The sequence below is a fragment of the Lytechinus variegatus genome, chromosome 2, assembly GCF_018143015.1.
Source record: "Lytechinus variegatus isolate NC3 chromosome 2, Lvar_3.0, whole genome shotgun sequence".
NCBI lineage: Eukaryota > Metazoa > Echinodermata > Echinoidea > Temnopleuroida > Toxopneustidae > Lytechinus > Lytechinus variegatus.
The window spans coordinates 14,157,379-14,165,590 of NC_054741.1; positions in this window are offsets into that span (position 1 = coordinate 14,157,379).

The following is an 8,212-nucleotide window of genomic DNA, read 5'->3' on the forward strand; positions in this document are numbered from 1 at the left end:
CAAAAATGCAGTATTGTTCGAATTATGCATTAAACAGACCCGTTGTCTCAATCATTGTGCATCTCCCGTTTATCACACATGAAATGAACTGTCAAATACTGTTGTTGCCCTTCTGAACATGCTCAAGGTTTTGATTTGATGAGCCTAGTTAGATCATGGAGATTTCCCTGGTTAGATCAGGGAATTCCTTGGTCAGAACAAAGAGATAGAGGTGATATCTCCTTGGTCAGAATGCAAAGGGGGTTAATATGCAAGAAAGTGCAGAACACAAAGCAGTGTTGCATGCATACAAACTTGGAATGGGCTGAAAAGCAATATAGGCTGTGTATTCAAAACCACTGCATGAAGCGAGACCAATGAATTTTTTATAGAAGTTAGAACATGAGATGGGCTTCATATATCTATACATTTCATTGGAAGTTATTAAGCTGCATATCAGAGGGACATTTTTGGGGGACGCGCTGTATATGCCACAAACCGTTTTAATAGTTAGGTGTGTGTCCACTTTTTTCAAACACAAGACATGAAAGAAGGATTTATAATTCTTAAGAAACTAAGAAAATACAAAACAAAAGAAGAATTAAGGACGTGAAATTGTATGTGATTTTCCATTTGAATTGTTATTTGACGAAGATTTTAAGAAATTCTGTAAAGTAGCCGATCTAGCTGGTGTGCCCTTTTCCCAGTGGCGTAGCTACGGAGGGATTTGGTGTGCCCCCCCTCCCCCCTGAAAAATTGGCTAAGCAAAAAAAGGGAGAAAGAAGAACAGAAAAAAGGAAAAGAAGAAGAAAGACAGAAGAATAAAAGAAGAGGAAAATAAGAGGAGGAAGACGAGTGAATGAAATAATGTGAGGGGAAGACTTGCAAAAAAAAATATCTTTCATGTTACTATTTATATAAATTTTTGCTTGCGCTTCGCGCCAGAATTGCCTGTTCGATGAGATTAATATCTTGATCAATAGGCTGATATGGAGCAAGTTTTGAAGTCAATATACAAAACATACTTTAGCTCGGACATCGAGCTTTCATTATTTTTTCATTTATAAATTTAAGTGCTCTGTAAACTGTCCGTTTTATGGTCTACATATCAACATTTTAAGCTCACGCTGCGTGGTCAAATTGTTTGACCTGCCAAGTTCATATTGTCTACGTGTATTCCATAATGTGTTCAGAATGCCTAGATTCTATAGGTCTAAATCTAAAACATGCGCTAAAGCCTGCATGTTTTAAATGTACTTAAATTATCCAGTTTCACATCAGAATATCAATAATTGTCTGCTCACGCTTCAAGCCGATCGCATTATCAATGATACCCAATTAACTATATCCTATTCATGATTTACAAAATATGAATAGAGTATTCCGCTTATAGGTCTAAAATCTCAATTTTCTTCCTCTCGCGCTTCACGCTCGCATCATTTTGTTTTAGTTACATACATATCCAAAAGTGCTTAGAATGACATTTTTTTAGGTCGGAATGTCAAAAAAAAATTTCGCGCTTCGCGCTCGCATTATTGAAATATATACCGTCTTCGTGGGTAACTGTATAAGCAGTCCTAAAGAGGTCCGTTTTGGATAATGCTACAGTTAATAAAAATTTCTGCTCGCACTTGGCGTTCAGAGTAACCATATCTATATACGAATCTTGTTCAGGATCACACATAACAGTGCCCAGAATATTAAATTTTCAGGACAAAATACATGAAAGTAAAAAAAAATTAAAAAATCGCTCGCGCTTCGCGCTCGCACTTTTTATGAGGCTTATGAGATTTTATAAGAATAAAACTAAGAAGTGACTGATCGGGGAAAATATAGGTGGAGATAATTTCAGGCTCCGTCCCCTATTGACGAAAGTCGGATCAGCCCTGGTGACACATACACATCCCGGATACACATACACCGGAAAAATGGTGCCCCCCCCCCCAGGAAAAAAAATCCTAACTACGCCACTGGGAGATGGGGAGAGAGAAAGATTTCAAAAAATGTGAGGGGGCCGGGGAATCGAGAACCGGGAGAGAAAGAGAGAGTTGAGGAGCACAGAAAATTATGTAAGAGTCTGACCAATCAAGCATAATCTATCTTAGGTAATAACATATTAGATGATAGTGTCCTTAAAAAATTGCTTACAGAAATAAGACTCTTTGAAGGAAAAAACACCTGTCAAGAAAGCCCACGGCGAAGATAACGATTCTTAACAAATTCTTGTAAAGCACAAGTTATGTGTTAGATATTATTGTTAAATTATTTAATGTTATTCTAGAAAGTGAAATAAAAAATGTTGTGCCATTTGAATGGACGATAGGCTTGATTCGACCACCTACAAGAAAAGGGGAGTGCCTAGCCCATTACAGAGGCCGAATTCTACCTAGTTCTTTAGGAAATTTATTTACTGCAGTTTTGAATGATCGTTAGGCTAGGGTACTGGTTAAAAATCCCAAAATCATCTGTTTTCGGATTTTTTTTTTGTATTCGTATTCCTTGTGTATCGCAGAAAAAGAATGTGAAATATCTAATCGATAAGATATTGAGAAATCCATGTCAATTGCAACTTTCGAGTTTCGACACATTATCATCCAAATTTCTTAACCCTATAACTGTGCAATTTCAACGCCTAAAAGACGGGGGTAGGTGGGCTAAATCAGCCCCCTATTTTGATCTCGGCCGTCGATAGCGCGATTGCGACGAAAACTGGCATGCGCATTATACCCATGGGATAATAACAAAACTATAAGATCAAATTCTGTGAAAAAGTCTCATTGCTAATTATGAGTCACGTAAGGTTAGTGTCCTTTTCCTCAGAACCTTAATTTCAACTATAAGGCATTAAACACTAATAACTGTTATTTTTAGTCAAGAATGGCTGAAATTTGGACTGTAATAAGTTATCATAATAATGAAGGTGTGGATCTCAAAACAAATATTTTTCCCCTTTTTTATTTCATGATTTTTCAAACAAAGAAAATAAAAAAACAATGATTAACATTTTTAAAAATCAGTTAAAAAATCCTTAACTTTGAGGTATCATCAAATGGATAGTTCAAACATTAAAAAGTCTCCCAATGATGCAAATTGGACTATCCTACAAAAAGTTATGATTGTCCCTTTGTCTTTCTTTATTTTGAGAATTTGACCTTGACGGAATATGAGTACATTATTTTAATTTGGGGGCATTTTTGTTGGTTTATAGACCAAAACTTAGATGGTTTACCGTAATTCTTTTAAGTGATTGATTATACCAAGCGAGATCTTGTGTTATCTCAAATTCAGACAAATCAAGTTCATTATTGGAACACTGGTGTACGTCAGAGGGAAAATCTGTCTCCAATTCTGTTTGCTCTTTTACTCAATGATTTTTGAGAATTTATGAGCCAGAGGTTCCAATAAGGTACCAATATTCTTCCTACTCTTTTGTCACGTTTCTCGATTCAGTTACTCAATTTCTTGGTTTTGACATTATTTTACTTCAAACTGTTATCCCTACTTTTGTTTACGCTAACGATACAATTATCCTTGCTCGATCAGAAAAGAATTGCAAATTTCTTTCGACGCTCTTTCTGAGTATTGCTTTGGCAGTGGCGTAACTACGGGGGGGGGGGGGCATGGGGGGCACGTGCCCCCCCCCCCCAATCGGCTGACAAAAAAAAAACGGGGAAAAGGAGAAAAAGAGGGAGAAAGGAAGATAAACGTAGTGGGAAAAAATATTATTGTTCATTATATTGTTATATTACATAAGAAACATTTTTTTCATAACTTTACGAAACGTAAATTATTTGCTCAGGGCCTATGTCTTCATTGTTCCTGGTGCTCGCATTGTCTGTTTAACGAGATATATAACCCTGTTATACTAAATTCTCCCGTTTTCAAGTCAATATACATGTACAACATACTGCCAAATATATTTCCTCGCACTTCGAGTTATTATTGTTTTATGTACAATAGTATGCTTCTTTTTCATGACTACTTAAAGTGATTGGCCAATTTTAAGGTCTGAATGTAAAACATTTCCTTCGCAGAAATGGATTGGTGAAATATGTCTGCTCTCCAGAATCAGTCCTTAAAATGTCCCTTTTCTGATCGGAATATCAAAAATTTTCAGCTCGCGTTTCGCGCTCGCATCATGGTAAGTGAACTATATGGTCTTCGTGAATTCCTACAAACAATGCCCCTCTTCAGGTCTGAATTTCCTAAATTTTCAGCTCGCGCTTCGCGCTCGCAAGATTTGATTAGTGAGATGGGTATGTTAATCATGATTACAAGTGCATTATGTGCATGTTTAGATGTAATTCTAACAAAATCAGCAAGCGCTTATTGGCACTCGCATTAGATGACTATGGTGAGATGTGTATACTCTTAATGGATTCCTAAAATATAGTCCTTAAAATCTTCCTGTTTGGGGTCAATATTTACAAAAATTTCAGCTCGCGCTTCGCGCTCGCATTATTTAGTGAGACAGGTACGTATCATGATTACAAAAGATTAATTATAGTGTCCCTTTTTAGGTCTGAATATCAAAATTTTTAAGCTCGCGCTCGCATTATTTGACCAATGAAATACATATCCGTTTAATGGCACTGTCCTTAAAGTGACTCTATTAGGTCAGTATACCTGGCAACTGGGCGCGCTTCGCGCGCTCACTAGTGACTCAAAATTTTTGCTGGTGCCCCCCCCCCCAATGCCATGACCCACGGTACGCCACTGTGCTTTGGTATAAATACTGACAAAACTAAAGTTACAATTACATTTATTACAATTCATAACAAAATGGCCGATCGAGACGGGGGTAGAAGGAGAGAACTTTTCGTTTTTTGAGGTTCCAGTCTGTGCCCAGATGTCAGAAAAACTGCCACTCGTTAGACCATCATCCATATAATCGTGGTAAGTGCTTGATTTCTGTTTTAACTATTTATTCGGAGAATTATTTTGACCATACTTCACGCTTGTCAGGTGATTATGCCAAATTGCACGTAAGATCCTGGGCTCCCGCCCGCGTATCGGGCGGGAGTTCCCTGGGTTAGTCATGTTGCAGCCTTGTTCATAGTGGGCATGAAAAACTTTCTGGTAAAGTATTTATCGTGATAAAATTGTTATTTGTGCACAATTTGTACCATTCTCCGTGGTCGAAGAAAGTGAAGATGATATAGGACATACTCGGAATGAGTAAACACTTGTGAGATGTGGATCACTGAAAGGTCCGGTAGAAAATAAAATTTATTGTCCGAGATAACTCTCATTCCACAAATTATCGAATATTCGAACAAAATCTCCACTTAATTGAACATCCTAAACGTGAACAAATTATTCTTTGTAGATGTATGTGTTAATCGGGGGCGGATCCAGGATTTCCCAAACGGGGGAGGGCGCACATTTTTCCCCGTGGAAAAGAAAAGCAAAAAAAAAAGCAAAGCAAAAAAGCCCTGGCTCTAAAATAATGACATTTCGTCCACGAAAACGTTTGACCAAAAAGGGTTTTCACTTTCATGGGGGGCACACTTCTGTTTGAAAGGCATTTTTACATTACAAATTTTAATTGTGCCATATAGGAGGGGGGCACGGGCTGGTTGTTAATCATAAACTCCAAATTGTCTCCGGCAGGTATTTGAGTATTCCATGGAATATAAGGGTATGTACTCTTTGTAATATTGAAGTTAAAAATGGAGATGAATTTAATTGTTAATTTCAATGTCCCTTTTTCCAAAAAGAAAGTAAAGTACTCCTCAAAAAATATTTTATCAAGAGACTCAGTTCATTCAAAATTAATCAGCTATTCAATACTTCCAGCTGTAAAAGTCTTTAAACCTTACCGATCGAAAAGACACATGTTAAGGACTGCTTGCAGTTAGCTATATATGAAAACGTTGCATATTTCAACAATGACAATCAAAATGCAAGCGCGAACTGTTTTTTTTTTAATTTCTACCTAAAGAATGGAACTTTTGGTAATCGTGAACAGGACAAGTTTTAATTATTGATGCGAGCGCGAAGCGCGAGCGGAAATGCGAGATTTATTCCTAAAAACGGGACATTCTCTTCATGATTTGTAAATCATGAAAAGGATGACTAATTGGATATTTTTCTACATTGAAAATGCGAGCTCAAAGCGCGATCAGAAAATTTGAAATGAATTATCTGAAAATGGATTATTTAAATAGAGAACAAGCGCGCGTTTCACGTAGAACTATAGAATCTGAGCATTCAAAATGTATTTTCTATCATGAAATCGACAAAGCGAGTGCGAAGTGCGAGCTTAAAATATTTTATATTCCGATCTGAAAAATAGATCAATTTAAGCTCTATATTTCAAGCATTTTGTGGGAAAATTGTGAGGTGGATATATGGATCGCACTTAATAAAGAGCTGATTTGAGTTTTGACATAATAATGACCGGGACATCATGCCAGTGCGGATCCAGCCTTCGCCAATAAGGGGGGGGGGGGGGTGGTGCGGATTTTTTTGATCAGCCATATTTTCTCCGATTGGCCGCTCGAAGTTGATTTTTGTTTGTTTCTTTGAAGGGGTAGTCCTAATAGTCACTTAGCCTTTTTCATATCAACGTAAATATATTTTAAAAAATCTCATAAGCTTTATTTAAATAGTGCGAGATTTTTTTATTTCATATATTTTGTCTTAAAATCTAAACATTCTGGGCAATGTTTATGATCCTAAACGAGCTGTGTAACCAACTTGATAGTACTGTGAGCAGAAATTTTTAATATATGCTTTGATCTGATCAAAGTCATGAAGGCATTACATATTTCAACAACAAATAATGCGAGCGCGAAGCGTGAGTTGAAATTTTTGACATTTCTACCTGCAATAATGGAAATTCTAAGAACTTATTGTAATAAGCATATGACTAAACAAAATAATGATGCAAGCGCGGCGAGCGTAAAATTCGAGATTTACACCTAAAAATGGGACACTCTCATGTTTTGTAAATAATGAAAAAAATGAGTAATTGGAAATCTTCCTATATTAATAATGCGAACGCAAATTGCGAGCAGAAAAAAAATTGATATTGTGATCTGAAACTTTATAATGATAACATGCTGCGTATCTATGAATAAACATGCGGGCACGTGTTTCAGATTTCGACCTATAGAATCAGCTAGGGCAATTATAAGTCTATAAATAACAGTTTTATTAATGAAAATCAATAAAGCGAGCGCCAAGCTCGAGCTTGAAATATTTGTTAATCCGATATGAAAAAGGGGTCAATTTAAGCTATGTATTTCAAGCACTTTGAAGGAAAATTGTGAGGTGATTAGATCACAATTTTAAAAGAGCTGATATGTTTCATTATTATTAGTTATTATAAGTTATCAAATGGTACCCGGACATTAAAAAAAAAATTATGTCAGCATATGAAAATGATCACCATCTTCCTATTTCTCTTTAGTAAGCGCGAGATGTGGCTTGTGTATATTCATCTTGAAAAAAGGGGACCATTTGATTATTGGATTAATGTCTTATTTTATTAATCTAGTCTAATATCTTATTTATAATCTATACCTAATGATAGTGCGAAATCTGTTTAATATTATGATCTGAAAACTGGACATTAGCACTTCTGTAATTATGAATAAGATGCATGAGCTTATATATTTTCAACAAGCAATGCGTGAGCAAATCGCGAGCCGAAATTGTTGATAAACTATCATGATATTTGGACCGTAAGTAATTTGTTAGAGAATTAATATTAAAATATACATAACTCAACAATCAAAATGCGAGCGTGCAGCGCTAGCTAATACGTTTTGACAATCTGACATAAATAGGGATATTTTGAGAACGATGTTTTTGAGAACTTTCGGAATACGGGCAAATATTAGGTACCTATTATGCATGACAAATTAAATTTTGCGAGCGCACAGCGCGAGTAGAAAATGTTAATATTCAGACCATAACATAAATTTTTACAGAGCACTTTTTAAAAATCAATTTGTAAATCAAACAAAATAATGAAAGTTCGATTAATTAAGATACCCTTAAATGCAATGCGAGATATGAGGGATTATATAAAACATATTTTCCAAGACAACCATCTGTTGTGCGACGATACTCCGTGGAGGTTTATGCACACTACTATACTGGAAGAAGAAGAAGAAGAAGTCTATACCCCTCAATCATCTTATTATATTCATTCTTCTTCCTCTTCCTATGTTTCCCCTTCTTATTTCTCTTCTTTTCCCTCTCTTTCTTGTTTTTCCACCCC